This window comes from Periplaneta americana, chromosome 8 (genome assembly GCF_040183065.1).
Source record: "Periplaneta americana isolate PAMFEO1 chromosome 8, P.americana_PAMFEO1_priV1, whole genome shotgun sequence".
In the NCBI taxonomy this organism is placed as follows: Eukaryota; Metazoa; Arthropoda; class Insecta; order Blattodea; family Blattidae; genus Periplaneta; species Periplaneta americana.
In genome coordinates this window covers 95,171,600-95,188,567 of record NC_091124.1, presented here as the reverse complement: position 1 = coordinate 95,188,567, position 16,968 = coordinate 95,171,600, and the positions used below count along the sequence as shown (strand labels likewise).

The window sequence follows — 16,968 nt, the reverse complement described above, 5'->3', positions numbered from 1 at the left end:
GAATAAATATAGGGGTGCCGTTTGAATTTCAAACGGGGAGGAGGGTTAAAGGGCGTGGAAAATAAAATGTAATCGATACTGGTTTTAAACTTCCCTTCAACGTCTAAATTATTGTTTCTTTGTTTAAATTAAATTTAATTGCAATAAATAATTATTTAGATTGGGAAGTTTTGAACTGAAAGCCCTGTATTTGTCGTACAATTTTGCCAAACAAGTATGAGTGCAAGAAACCCTTCCTGGTCTGGCCCTTGAAAAATCAAGCCGATCATCACAGAATCACAACGTATCAGGACAGACTTTCTGCAACATAACTAAAATTTTCATTCGAAATTAACTATCTCAATCTTTCAGACAGTCACAGATTGCAGGACTTTGCATATGCTTTTAAAGGACTAGGCGCTAAGATATGAGTTCTGAGAATTCAATATTAAATGATAATTTTAACAGACGTCAGTTTTTTTCGAATATATCCGCGTAGTTTTCCATCTAGTACAATAATTGGGACCATAAAAGATACATTCATATCACTATCATGAAAAGAAATAAATACCTATATCTTTGTATTAAGAATCGAACTCGAGACAGTGAGATTTGTAGCTTGGAAAGCTCTCAATTGAAACATAACAGAAAATAAAATCGTTTAATATGTCCAATTTTTATAAGCTGCACTAATGCGATATATGAATCTGCGGATGGATCTACCTGTAAGACTCGCTCCGGTCGTGGAAGCACCGTTCCTTGTAACTCAACCTTGACTTGACGGATCGAGTTCATACGCCCATAAATCAATTCACCGGGATAGGACTTGCAAGTCTGGTATCACCCTAGGGAATCTGGATCTAACGAACCGCACAGGCGACAATTTGTTACCCACTTTATGAAAATGAGGAACGGTGTACTTTAAATTGCACCTCCTATTTCATTACACAGGCTGTCCCACAAATGTCTCATCTGGGATATATCATAAAATATGTTCAATACGACCCAGTCCGGTTTCCAAATGTATCTGCGGGCGGAACTTCATGTTATTTACAAAGCGGTGATTTCACGGCAGTTTTCCTCGATCCATGTTCCTGAATGTTGCAGGTAACAAATCTTCACTTAGAATACATTTTTTTTAAAACAACCCCAGAACGTAAAGTCAAGTGGATTTCGGTCAGGCGATCTGGGAGTCTACTCTCTGGGTCCTCTGCGACCAATTCACCAATCGTGGAAGTTGTTGTCGATCCAGTTCCGTACAGGTGTGGTTTAATGTGGTGGAGTAATATGCTGCATGAACCATTCCAGCATACATGTAAGATACATTTATACGTTCACCTTTCCATGAAAGGCACATCATTGACCTATCGTGTTGTCTTGAACTTCTCCAGCAATCGAGAGACTGTGCTTTGCTGCTCACTTCAGGCCGGATGACGTTTGTTAAATTCGGCTGCCACCACTCTCTGTGACCAACCCTCATGTCTGATGTCAATACGTATGAGCTTGATTCAAATTGAAATGAATAAAATAAAAAAAATAAAAAGGACTCGAATGAATGAATGAATAGAATTGATAAATAAAAATGAATGAATAAAACAGTTAACGAGTAAAAAATTGAACGAATAGATAAAGTGAATGAGTACAAAAAGTTAATGAGTAAAAAAATTGATAAAAAGTGAGTGGTAAGTAAAAAACGAATGATTAAATAGTGAATAAAGAAATATGTGAATAAGTAAATAAATAAATATATATATATATATATATAACAAAGACAGTGAATGAATCAATGAATAAAAATTAATGAGTAAGTAAATTAATAAATTACTAAACAAGTAAGTAAATAAGTAACTAAGTAAGTAAATCAAAAATTAATAAATAAATGAGTAAGACATTGAATTAATAAAATAAATGAGTAAAAAGTTAGTGAATAAAAACGTGAATAAGTAAATGAATACATAAGTGAATAAATAAATAACTGAATAGGTAAATAAATAAATAAATAAATTAGTAAACAAGTAAGCAAGTAAATAAGTAAATGAATAAATAAATAAATAAGAGTAAGACATTGAATGAATAAATGAGTAATGAATGAGTAAAAAGTTAATGAATAAAAAGTGAATAAGTAAATAAGTAAACGAATACATAAGTGAATAAATAAATAAGAAAATTAGTAAATAAGTAACTAAGTAAATAAATAAATAAGTAAATAAATAAATAAATAAATAAATAAAAGAGTAGGACGTTGAATGAATAAATTGAATGAGTAAAAATTTAATGAATAAAAAGTGAGTAAGTAAATAAGTAAATAAATACATAAGTGAATAAGTAAATAAATAAATACGTAAATAAATAAGTAACTTGCTAAATAAGTAAGTAAGCAAGTAAATAAGTAAATAAATGAGTCAATAGCAGGCCTCTTCATATCGCGTATGTTGCAGGACTTACCGGACAGTCTGTGTTCTATATGTGGAAGCTATTCAGCTTAGCTTCAAGGAAATCTCATAGAATAGTGTATGGCTCGTTAGGAACTGCGTCCTAAATATGAACAGATTTGTCACCGAGGAAATTGATTTTGAACTAAGCGCATCATATTTAAATGTTAATTTACATTAGTTAGTCCCTAACGTCCTTCTGCAATAACTCAAAGAGCAGCGGTTCCAGGTGCAAATCCAGAGATTCAATTCTCGAAAGGCAAGTTTTCTTCCACTAACAATGGGCGTTATTTGTCTTGTCTTCTTCTGTTCCTTTTTCAGTGATGTCAAGGTCAAGAGCACGTAAGCGATCTACGTGCTATAAAGCGCTCACTGGTTGCAATGAATCTATTCTGCAGGCAGTAGCAGTGAACAAAAAGGGGTGAGCAAAATGAACTCTATTGGCCTACCACTGCAATATAAATCGAACTGCTCTTAAGTAATAGATAACGTGTTACACTCATACAAGAAAACAAGAAATCAAAGAATGTATATAGCAGTGTGCGCAGTGTAGAGTCATGACTTGAACGAGCAAAATGTTTAATATGGTTCAAGGAAATGCAATGTGTGAGGAAGTTAAATACACAGAGACATTACTCATCCTATGCTTCTGGATACGATAAATGTAAACAATTGTATTATATTTTATTTAACGACGCTCGCAACTGCCGAGATTATATCAGCGTTGCCGGTGTGCCGGAATTTTGTCCCTTAGGAGTTCTTTTACATGCCAGTAAATGTGCTGTCGCCTGGATCGGACTCTCAATCTCAGCCATAGAAGGACAGCGCTCTAGAGACTGCATGATAATGAAGGAGAACGTGTTAAATTCATCAGGAAACTTAAAGGCAAATTGCTGAAAGGCGCAGAAAAGGAGAAGACCACGCGAGTCGTAAAACTGCCGTTCTAGTTAAAAGATCACTTTACACATAGCAAGTAAACTTCATCTCTTTAGTGAAAGCTTATTCGTGAGAGATTGCGTAATATTTTCATCAGAACATTATTATATAGGGTGTAAGGGATGTAAGTGCCGTCCTTCTCACAGTCATCGGGGACGGTTTACAGGATCAAAAAATGTCCATGCAACATAGGGTCAAAACTTGATAGTTTATCCAGAAAAAAATATTTCTTTCCATTTTATTCGCGTTATACTGCTTATATTTATATTAAAATTACAAAAACAATTACATCACTAGATATATCTAGCAAAGAGTTAATGGTAGTTTAAATACTGTAGATATTTGTATATTCTATTACGTTTTCGTGAAATTAAATGAAATTACAGGCTTAAATTTGTTAATATTCTGGCGTGAGAGACGTGGCATTGTGTTCAGCAGGCAGTACTCTGCACAGACGTACGTACATGTCAGCTGAGTTCAAGCTCCCTGTCCATAGGTCTACTGCCGAGCGGATGACAGTTCGGTACCAGGTATTCGATAAGCACTTACAATGTCATTCAGAGTTTAGGAATATTATATGTTATTAATTTATGGAGAAAGTCGTCGGAATTCAAGTGAGGCAAGAAGATGTACTGTCAATGTTTTCCGCAATGAAGGTTGCCTAATCAGCGAACTTTTGCAGCTTTTTCTCAACGATTATTATAAATTAGGAGTCTCTTGCCTCGTTTAAAAAATAACAAAACAGAAATTTCTTTAAAATGAACTGGTTTATGGAAGAAGGAGAGATTAACATGTTGCATTTAAAAAAGTTCGTGTGATTTTGTGCAGTAAACCATTATTGTTTATTTTTTAGACGTACAATAAAAAATGGACCAACATTCCCAATATTATTGAATAAAATGGAAATTTACCATGAAGTTCTATTAATGAGATTGAAAGTTTGTATTTGCTGTTTGTTTCATGTAAACAACGGTCCGCCCCTGCATTAGAACAGAGCATCTGTTTTGTACCGATATGTCTGTAACCGCTTGAGTTGTACTGTGTACTTATAGACTCCCTCTTCCCCACCCAGCAACGTTGCCAAATGCCTAATATTGTAAACTTTAATAATTAGTTAAATATTAGATTAAAAAAATTGTGAGGAAATTTTTTCTTCCTCATGACATGAATAATCATCAATTAAAATAATGGCACTTGTATCCCTTACACACTGTATATGTAAACATTTCTTCTCCTCATGAAAATTAGCACACATAGTCACATAAGCCAAATATGAGACCAAAGTTTATAATCTGGACTTACATAGATTATTTGTGACTCGATCTTTTTGTTTAAATATTGAGAGAATAATACGGTCAAAACTACTCCAGAAATATAAGGGTGTTAGAGTATAACGTAAATTTTCTTGTTTTTTCATATTTTTCAGTTATTTCAGTGTTTTTTATTAATTACTTTTTTTGCAAGGAAATTGTAATGTGTTCATTTTCATTCCTATACAAGTAGTTCATTGATTTATAGTTGTAACGTGATTTGTGAGTCCCACATGAACTGAGTGTGTATTATATGTGTCATGAAGATATCAGCATTTTTAAATTGTAATATCACGTACCTACTTCATTCCTAATGTTCCACGACAGTGCTTGGGCGATGCGTGGTGGATGTAGCGGGCAGAGGAACTGTTTGTGGCAAGTCGTTGTAGTGAACAGAGGCGGTTGTTACGTTCCCGTCAAACGAGAGATGTCAGGCACAGAAAGCTCTTCAAAACGTATGCCATTGACTTCTCTTGTTCTCATTCCTTTTGTGAGAAGAACTATTTTCGTTCAGAGATTGTGGAGAACTACGATCTCCCATATTACAGTGAAATGCGGTGGCTAAAGCGTCACAAGTTATTGGGTGGGTTCTTTGTACTGTGAGAGGAAATCATTCATGGAGGGAAAATGGAAGCCTATACCAGACCTGAAAAATGAAACATGGATTTACGACCTTGCTTTCTTAGTGGATTTAACTGCTCATCTGAATGCTTTAAATTGAAGGGTTCAGAACCATAGTGGGCCAAGCGCCATTTACTAAAACCGTAGAAAACAAGGGTTAAAATGAAGTTATTACCATAATTCAATGGAAACGTATAGCAAGTAACATAAAGTATACACATTAAAACTAAATGATATGTCAATCTTCATTAAACTATGGTATTCACTTATCTTTAAGCCTTGCTTTCTCCGCTTTTAATAAATGGCGCTTGGTCCACTATGGCTCTGAACCCTTCACTTACTTCCTACCGGGTAAGTACAAGATTGTTACACAGTTTAATGACAGTGTGAAGGCGTTTAAGACGAAACTATCTCTATGGGAACCTCGAGTTAACAACAAGAATACAGCATATTTTTAAAAAAATCAACAAAGGTTTACCATTCTCTTACGGCGTTGGATTTTGAAGAATATGTTCACGTATTACGCCATCTGTGCCAGGAATGCGATACGAGATTTCAAGACTTGGAAAGTCTTGAATTTGATCTTCAGTTATTTGTGACGCCTTATTCAACTAATATTTACAGTACATGTAGTTACTTTTTATCTGTAATTCGAAATTAATGACTTGCTACGCCGTAGAGAATTGTAGGACAAATATCAAAACAAGAGAAAATTGTATAATTTTATATGAAGTTTCCAAGCGTTAGATTTTCCCGATTGCTCAGACTTGCGGCACGGATATTATGCATTTTTGGATCCATTTATATGTGCGAACTACTTTTCTATGATGAAGATAAACAAGCCATACAATAGAAGCCAATAATCGGAGCAGAACTTAAAATGTGCACTACACAAACAATAGTTGCAAACATTGAGAAATTGTTTAGGGAAAAAAGAACTAAAGAAATCTGTGCTAGTCCCAGGGCTGAGTGAAGTAACTGGAGTTAATTTCTGCATTACTGTTCATAGTACTTTCATGCGTTATGTTCAACATTTTCCATACCAGAAACAGTTATGTTTCATTGTATATCAGTTTCCACTTCTGCAGTGAGTGCCATGCATTATTCGAAATAATAATTATTAACATGAGATGTGTTTATTAAATTTCTGAAAATAATAATTGTTGTGTAGTCAACTATCCGAAGACAGGTCTGAACCTTACAAGTGATATGAATAAGGCAGCACTTACGAGGTAACTAAGCCAAGAGATAATGGAGTAGAGTGACCAATCCCTTTTTCCCCTCAGTTGAATATATCGCCGATTAGCTACATGTTACGTTAATAAGACTTCAAATGTAGCCCATACAAACAATTGTTCTTCCCCTGACACATATCGTCAAGTGAAATGTACTGACTAATAATAGATGTACTGTACATATTAGCCAGAACTTCACTCAGAGGAAAAGTAATTATTGAAATATTATTAGTTTCTTACTTTATAAAGATAATATTTGCTAAATTGCTTAATATAGTTTCTTTAGTTATTTATATTCAGCCAGTTTCTTTCTGCTTCAGAAACCAGTCATGGGATTATACAGTAAATTCATGGTGTGGTCCGCCGCGAATGTCTTCCTTGCTCTGTTAAAGCTAGAGACCAAAATCATAGCCACCACTTTTTAAAGGTGAGCATGGAGTTTTGCAATGAACTAAATGATGCGCGCAGTTCTACTACTCCCGCATCAAGGTCAAAAATCACAGTAAGCACATAAAAATGATTTCAATAGTAGGGCTGTGTAGTGTACTATAAAATAATAAAACATAGTCTTTGCTGTGAACTTTTAAATTAAAATGTTACTGTTTCACAGGCACTACTCTTAATGGAATGTATAAAACTATATTACAACAATCTTTGATGTAAAATTTTAACTTAAAATGTTAAATGCACTAATCTTAACAATAAGCTCAAACCTGTATTACAATAATCTTTTATGTAAAATTTTAATTTAAAATCTTAAATGCACTACTCTTAACAAGTTTAAACCTGTATTACAGTAATCTTTGATGTAAAATTTTAACTTAAAATGTTAAATTCACTATTCTTAACAACAAGCTTAAACCTGTATTACAATGATCTTTGATGTAAAATTTTAATTTAAAATGTTAAACGCACTCCTCTTAACAAGCTGAAACCTGTATTACAGTGATATTTGATGTAAAATTTTAATTTAAAATGTTAAATGCACTATTCTTAACAAGTTTAAACCTGTATTACAATAATCTTTGATGTAAAATTTTAATTTAAAATGTTAAATGCACTACTCTTAACAACAAGCTTAAACCTGTATTACAGTAATCTTTGATGTAAAATTTTAACTTAAAATGTTGAATGCATTACTCTTAACAACGGGCTGTGGTAAATTGCACTGGAATTCAAACTTCCTGTATGTAAACTGCACCGATTTTACATGTGTTAAACTGCACTGGATGTTGTAAATTGCACTTCTCATTTTATTAAGTTTTGTCCAACATTTTTATCCGGTCTATACACTCTCGACAATCGATATATCACCTTGCTTGAATTTGTAGCAAATATGAGAACTTTAATAAGAAATTTGAGCCTGCTACAGTAATTTCAGATCTCGAAATAGCTTTTCATGTTGCAGTGAAACACGTGTGAGCAAATACTGAATATTTTCTGTGGGCAGGTTTCATTTAACCAATTCCAGGTAGAAAAAAATTCAGGGATTAGTTCTCGCATGCGAACATAAAAACAAGGATTCTATCATTGGACGGTTACACTATGTAGTCGAGCTGCTTTATTTGAAGTATTGGATGCGTTTGTACATGATCTGATTCCCATTACAACCTGAAACTGAGTCTGTAGTACAAGTTTCTTCTTATTCAATTGACAATTATATTGATGATGATGCGCCATTTCCGCCGAATATGTAGACAGCATAGTCTGCGGTCACAGGTCGGACAACGAATGAGTGCGAATCTTTCCATTCGCATTTCAACTCTTCTTTTAAATTCTTCTCATCCCTCTACACATATTTTTGTGGACCAGTTAATCAGTCTTCAGATCGAAATTTATGTAAAGGTCAATAGCATCAATACACCACATAGAGGATAAAATTCACACACTGAGAAGGAACAAATTTACGTTGAAAAACAAATTTCTGATTACTAGGAAGGAAAAATTGATCGATTCAGATTCATAAAAAATACATCTCGTAGCTTTGCCAAAATACAGTACAGTATTAGTGTTGAACGGTGTTCGATAATCGGCACGCATAATAAACTCAAGTGGTACAGTACAGTATGTGTTGAACAAGTGTTTGATAATCGACGAGCATAAAATACATTATTAGTATTGAAGAAGTGTTCGATAATCGGCACGCATAACAAACTGAAGTGGTACAGTACAGTATGTGTTGAACAAGTGTTTGATATGCAAATTAAGCTTTCAGGAATAACTCCCTGTAAAGTTAATTGGAATAATTTCGAGGGAAAAATTGTTCCGGGGCCGGGTATCGAACCCGGGACCTTTGGTTAAACGTACCAACGCTCTCCCACTGAGCTACCCGGGAACTCTACCCGACACCGATCCAATTTTTCCCTCTATATCCACAGACCTCAAAGTGGGCTGACAACCGTCAAGCAACCAACATTTGAGTGCACACTAACTGTGTGACTTTAAATTGTGGTTTTCTGTTACGTACAGTGACGTGTATTATGCAAATTAAGCTTTCAGGAATAACTCCCTGTAAAGTTAATTTGAATAATTTCGAGGGAAAAATTGTTCCGGGGCCGGGTATCGAGCCCGGGACCTTTGGTTAAACGTACCAACGCTCTCCCACTGAGCTACCCGGGAACTCTACCCGACACCGATCCAATTTTTCCCTCTATATCCACAGACCTCAAAGTGGGCTGACAACCGTCAAGCAACCAACATTTGAGTGCACTCAAGCTTAATTTGCATAATACACGTCACTGTACGTAACAGAAAACCACAATTTAAAGTAACACAGAGTTAGTGTGCACTCAAATGTTGGTTGCTTGACGGTTGTCAGCCCACTTTGAGGTCTGTGAATATAGAGGGAAAAATTGGATCGGTGTCGGGTAGAGTTCCCGGGTAGCTCAGTGGGAGAGCGTTGGTACGTTTAACCAAAGGTCCCGGGTTCGATATCCGGCCCCGGAACAATTTTTCCCTCGAAATTATTCAAGTGTTTGATAATCGACGAGCATAAAATACATTATTAATATTGAATAAGTGTTCGATAATCGGCACGCATAACAAACTGAAATGATACAGTACAGTATGTGTTGAACAAGTGTTTGATAATCGACACATAAAATACATTATTAGTATTGAATAAGTGTTCGATAACAATAGTCTGCGATGAAATTCCTGCCTCCAAAGTTTTAATGTTTTAGGGTATTTTTAGCATGCTGAAATCAAATTCAAAGCCAAAAAGTTCTTATCGCTTCCTTATTTGTGTTATTTTAATTTTCTTATAATATAATACGACAATTTATAGCGTAATTATTTAAACTGTAATATTTTAACATATGTAGGTTTAGTATGTTAGGATAAGAAAACCAAATGTATTCAATATAATTTAAGGTGTTTATATTGAAAACCAAGGACACTGGATGTTTCTTAGCAGATAGGGGGTGCAAGCACATAAGGAAGTTAGGGCGAAATAACATGCAGCCTTGTCATTATTTTTATTTGTGAAAGATAGAAATGTCAGCCACTCCTTGGTGAGAGACTGACCTCAACTCGTCTAGTTTCTCTCACATTTCATTAGTCAGTAAGAAAGCATTTACCATGTTGCATCGAGGATGTCTAAATAATCCAGACCACCTTTGTTATATATCTTATGTAGGATATACACATTGCCTAAGCAGAGGTGTAATATTACAGATTTTGTGAAAAAGTCATACCATGCCTATTTTGGAGTCAAACTTGGAGACCAAAGTAAAGCTTGGGCACCACACAAAGTATGTAGAATATGCACTGAAGAACTTTGTCATTTGATCAATTGGAGAAGACCGTTGCTATCTTTTGGAGTACCTATGGTTTGGAGAGACCAGTCGAACCATAGTAATGACTGCTACTTCTGTTCGTGTGATGTGAAGGGGTACGATTCTAAACATAAAAATCAAATCGTGTAATCAGTTGTTCGGTCAGCCATTTTCCTGTGCCTAATGTACCAATCCCTGTGCGACCATAAAACCTTAAACAAACCTCATTCTATTGGTACAACGTGAAATAGGTTTTAAATACTATTTCTCCAAAGATGATAATCTTGTATTTGCAGTTATGTGAAAGAATTTATGCTAAAACTTGGACTTCCAAACTATGACCTAAGTGAATGGAGACAGTTCATTGATGCTTCCAAGAGAAGTTTAAAGGATTTCCTCCTTCATAACGGAAACATTTTTGGTTCAGTGCCCGTTGCCTATTCAGTGATCCTCAAAAAATTCATACACAAATTTGCAACTGCTGTTATTGCGACTAAACTGTAGGAACACAACTGGCAAGTTTGTGATGATTTCAAAGTTCTTACTATGTTGCTGGGTCAACAATCTGGTTTTATGAAATTTCCATGCATTCTTTTCCTGTGGGATAGTAGGGCACGAGTTGATCACTGGACTGTGAAAGACTGACCACCTCGACAAAATTTGGAAGTCTGTTGTAAGAATGATGTGGGCCAAAACTTTGTGAGTTCTTCTAAAGTTGTGCTGCTATCTCTCCACATCAAGCTTGGCTTAATGAAACGGCTTGTAAAAGCTTTAAATAAGGAAGGAGGCTGTTTTAAGTACATATGTGAGAAATTTCCACTACCATCTGAAGTAAATTGAAAGAAGATATATATTTAATGGTCCTGACAAAAGAAAACATATCTGGTGCAGCATTTAAAAACAGTATAAATGAAAAGGAGAAATCAGCATGGATGTTGTTTTGTGAAGTTGTTTTAAAATTTCTTGGCAACAAGGATCCTAATTACCGAAAAATTGTGGCTAACACGCTTGAAGCATACAAGGAATTTGGTTGTAACATGAGTATCAAAATTTTCTGTTTTCTCAGCTAGATTATTTCGCCGAAAATCTAGGAGTTTTCAGCTAAGAGTAAGACGAACGATTTCACAAGGTGATTGGTGATTATTGTTGGATGTTAAAGCGTGAAATACCTGAAAAGAAACATAAAAGAAAGAGGAAAAGGAGGACTTACTCAACTAAAAATCAAGTGGTGTAATTTTTTGTGTGATATATTGTGCTAATTTATACATCCAATAATGAAGTAAACAAGACAAAACAAAGCAAAAGACTTTAGTGACATGTATGAACAACCATACATAATTTCTGCAAGCTGTGTCTTTTAAATATTGTTTTTGAATTTGAAATAAAAAAGTGAAATGAAAAAGTTTGTGATGAAATTCACGTAATTATAAAATACATTTAAAGCGATTTTGCAAACAAACCTGACGTGATAGAAGCAAACGGATTGAAAATTCGGATTCAGCACATCGAAATTATGTAAAATCACATTATTTAGTTTAGGCAACAAACACAAAGTTGAAATTCGCAGGCTAGTGTAATCGGCACGCATAACAAACTGAAGTGGTACAGTACAGTATGTGTTGAACAAGTGTTTGATAATCGACACGTTTAAAATACAGTATTAGTATTGAATAAGCGTTCGATAATCGGCACGCATAACAAACTGAAGTGGTACAGTACAGTATGTGTTGAACAAGTGTTTGATAATCGACACGTATAAAATACAGTATTAGTATTGAATATGTGTTCTATAATCGGCACGCATAACAAACTGAAGTGGTACAGTACAGTATGTGTTGAACAAGTGTTTGATAATCGACACGTATAAAATACAGTATTAGTATTGAATAAGTGTTCGATAATCGGCACGTATAACAAACTGAAATGGTACACTGGGGACAGAACATCTAGAAGCTTAGAGGCCGTTACTTTTAAGCGGTCCGACCACCCCCTCCTCCCGCACTAGCAGGTACAGTACCATTCAGCTGCAAAACATTTTCTGAACGGAAGTTATTGTATTGTGAGAGCGCAGCTGGATCAGTGAAAGTAGATGGTCAACGTTTTCAGTTTGTATTGAAACGAACAATTCTGTTGTGTGTGGGGGCTCTTCTGTAGTGACGTTACTGAAGCCTCTAGTTGTTCTGTCCCCGGTGTACAGTACAGTATGTGTTGAACAAGTGTTTGATAATCGACACGTATAAAATGCAGTATTAGTATTGAACAAGTGTTTTATAATCGATACGCATAATAAACTCAAAAGCCACCGGCGTGGCTCAGTCGGTTAAGGCGCTTGCCTGCCGATCTGAAGTTGCGCTCGGGAGCGGGTTCGATCCCCGCTTGGGCTGATTACCTGGTTGTTTTTTTTCCGAGGTTTTGCCCAACCGTAAGATGAATTCCAGGTAATCTATGGCGAATCCTCGGCCTCATCTCGCCAAATACCATCTCGCTATCACCAACCTCATCGACGCTAAATAACCTAGTAGTTGATACAACGTAATTAAATAACCAACTAAAATTAATAAAAATAAACTCAATTGTTAGTACAGTCTATACAACAAGTATCAGCTCATAGCTTCAGTGCAATTTGTACTCTCTACTTCTCGGTCATTCAGTGCAGTTTACATGGGAAGTTATTAACAGTCCGGTTTCTTTGCAATGCAGTTTCCTATTTTCTAGAGCAATTTACAATCGCCCTTAACAACAAGCTTAAACCTGTATTATAATAATCTTTCATGTAAAATTTTAGTAAAAGTTTTAGTCTCTAATATCTACCGAGAATAAAGTACCCGAATTGTTGCGTGCGTACAATTGGATTAGCATAAGGCCTCCCATATGCCAGTAGCATCTTACTCGACATGAAATGTGGCAGCTTTGAACCATGAACTTCCTCACGGATCTTTGATGTGCGGAATGTCAGCATGGTAGTTGCAGCAGCATAGAGAGTTCTTTGTAATCTAGTTAAAAACGACACAGTATGCAAATTAACACTGAGTATCATGTACCGTACGTACGTGCAATGTTAGTTTCTCTCAGTGCGTGGGCGAACGTATCGAGCTTGAATACGAAACAGGAACATATTGAATTCAGCAGACAACGAACGGAATAATGTAAAGTGAATAAACTCACACTTGAAAATTAAGTTTATTATTATAGGACACATTTCTAAATACTAAAAATAATCTATATAATATACAATACATTCATTTTTTGCAGTAAAAGATGGAATATATGCGGTAATAATGAAGAAATATGCAATAAATGTGTATATTAAATAGCATATGCTGTAAAAATTAAGAGAGAATATTGTAAATTTTATTTCAACTCAACAATAGGAATTTATTCTTCCAACAATAATTCCTTTCTACAATTCGCCTTAAACGCTCTCGTCAACAATTGGATTTTCACTCAACACAGTATTCGTTATAGCACTCCACCGACGACAATGACAATTTACTTGGACTATTACGAACAACAATGAACTGTTAAACTTAACTAATATTTACAATGCACTATTTACAAATCAGAACTATCAGTTCTCAGTTCACAGTTCTTCTAGCCCAGTCACTCGAGTTCACAGTATCTCGAACCACAGACCTTCAGAGACAGTTCACTGTACTCGAACTCAGGTCCCTCCAACTGCGGTCCACTGCACTCGAACTCAGGTCCCTCCAACTGCGGTCCACTGCACTCGAACTCAGGCCTTCGGATGCTGGGACAGTTGCGGACGCACACTCGAGTCGAACTCCGGTACACAAGGCTTGCTTGCTCTGGCTTACTCACTGACTGAATAACTGAAAAACTGCTCAAGTTCGCTGGCGTTTCTTCTTTTATAGCGAAATCATAGTTGCGAGAAATTTCTACAGATGTGCAGAGAATTATCTGGATATCTCCACTTCGACGGACTTCTCGAAGAGTCGGGAGGGTCCGTCCCCCCTTTACTCCGTACGCAGTAGTTGCGCGCGCACTCTCTCTCCACTCTCTCGCCGCGTAGGCCCTTTCCCCTTTCCCCGCCGCGCGCCGTCCCTCAGTGCTCCGTGAAGCCCGCGCGGTCTGCTCTCTTGCGGGACGCTGGTCGTGAGTTCGAATCTCACGTCGCTGTCACAATATTAACGCCTTAAAATGTCCAGCTCTGTGGAGTAACGTTTAGCATGTCTGACCGTGAAACGACAGGGCCCAGGTTAAAATTCTGGTTGGGACAAGTTACCTGGTTGGGGTATTTTCTAGGGTTTTTTCTCAACCAAATGAAGCAGAATTGCTGCGTAACTTTCGGCGTTGGACATGGGACTCATTTCGCCATCATTAATTCACCTACCATCATCATCCATACAATAGCCCGGATTAAGTTCACGGTGCTGCGTGCTGTACTTGTACAAGAGCGTGGCCGTTCGGCTACGCAATCATTCACAGAAAAAGAGTGGTAAGCACAGTAAGCCTCGGGCTGCAGTGCAAGTCTTCGGGTCCCTCCTCCATACAAGAGAAACTTATTAAAATAAATTGATTTCTAAAAGAGTAATTGAGCAACAAATAACTAAAATTATCTTCTTTTACACTTGTTTATTATCTTTTTATTGCTATTCCTTGTTTTTGTTACAATGAACAATTAAATATTTTTCGAAATCTGGGTGAGGGATTTTCTTGTATCACTCACAATGTGTTTGTAGGAAGAGGATGACCTCTCTACATTACATGATGTCACAGGACAGTACAGCCCAACCCTGGGCCATAAGCTTGAAACGATGGAACCAAAAAGGTGTACTAGTATGGCCGTCAAATTACCCATAATTCATCTCTTTTTCCCGTGTTTATTAGCTGTTTTGTTCATATTATTACGATTACAAATTGTTTCATGTTGTGAATATTTCAAAAGTGTATTTAAGTTCAGCAGGTGTTATTTTTTTTATACATAAGCTAATATTCTGTTCGGATCAACTGTAAAATGAGGGGCTTAGAACAAAAATCAGGTAAGTGACGGAAACCTAATTTTGAGGAAATTACAGTTAAAGTTCTACATGCAATGGAATATTATACACTAGTTTGGTGAAATGATGCCCATATAGCAGCACTGCACAGTGTGATCACTTACCTGATTTTATCCCAAAGAAACGTCCTTTTGGGCTATCACAACACGCACTTACCTCATTTGTTTAATAATGTCACTTACCTGCTTTTTGTTCTAAGCCCCTCAAATATGTCCGTTGATACATCTCCCTATGCTTTAACATGTGAAGGAGTGCGAACATCTTTCTTGATAAAAGAAAGAATTTGGAAATGAAATGTTCAGTTCATGCCACAGCCATAACACTTTTAATAAATATACAGTGAAATATACATTTATATAATAATCTGCTAATACTCCTGTTACCTCCACATCAATTCTAAACCGTTTACGTATGACCGAAACCGATAGTAGCAATTTAATATTTGGCGATTGGCGGTATTTCGCGGAGGATTATGGGGCATAGAATGTATAGTTTGACGTCATATCGTCGCACTGATTTCAACCATATTTGCTTGGAGTGCTCTCTCCTTTCTTTTTATCCTCTCAGGTACAGCCGAAAGCATAGATTTTGGCATACGGCCTTGCTCACAGCGCCTAGTCAACAATCCACTGCTGTCCTGTATGTATGACTTGCGATAACGCTCTCCATGTTGTTTTTACTCGTATTTTCACATCGTCCGCTCATATCGTTATTATGAAACGTACAAATGAACATCACGGTACAGCCCGAGTAGATTTAATAGCTTACCGTAAGCGACTTTCGTTCGCAGTGATTTTATGGTTCTGTCTCCTACATTTTCTAAATTAAAATGGGGAACATTGCATAGCCAGAACCAAGAAATTATTGCTAACGTTTATTACTTCATGAAGCGAGAGGCGAAAAATAGGTATGAATAGTGTCGAATTGTGTTCCTAAAGATTCATAACAAACACTCGAAATACAAGAACGAGTTGCGGAAGCAATAGGAATCTTCAATACGTCAGATTTAAAGAACAGTAAATAACCGACAGAGACACAGAAATATCATCATTCGACTTACCATTCGAAATCTCATGTGAAAAAAAACGGAAATAGATGAATATGAGAATTTGCTTCGAAGATTTACATCGCGCGTACTGTGCCGCTAAGAGGCTATGTCGCTTATGGTATGAGAAGGTAATAATCAGACTTTTCTCGTAACATTTTGCTGATATGTGGAAGAAAACATATTCCGAGATTTCTGGTTCCAATATCCTCAGTTTTATCACTAAGAAACTTTCCAATTTTACCTGGTATGTCATCGACAACAGCAAGAGGCAGATGAGAGTGACATCTTTTTTTCTTTTCAGACGTGCTATTTTGGCTGACTGATAAAACAGGTTTTAATAAACACTAATTTGCTCTGGAGTTTTTTCTCATTACAAGCATTCGCTATAGCTGGAATATTCATTGCTTTAGACTTGTTCAACACATTCAACATTTTTTTATGTCTTCCAAGTGGTTTTTTTCTTGTTAGAGGGGAGGGAGAGAATATCCCACGCACTACGACCTTGAGGTCTATTGTACACTCCCTATATGGGATGAATTGCGTGCCCACCGATCCTCTACGCGCACAGACCTAACCACTTGACTCCCTTAACGACCGATCCTTACAGCCAACA

The 16,968-nt window shown here is 36.3% G+C and overlaps 1 protein-coding gene across 1 annotated transcript in view; it reads left to right on the top strand.

Moving 5' to 3' along the window:
• The window catches only part of LOC138704898 (follicle-stimulating hormone receptor-like), a 472,716-nt gene that overhangs the window by 124,811 nt on the left and 330,937 nt on the right, over positions 1-16,968 (top strand). The gene's annotated exons all lie outside the window — the stretch shown is intronic.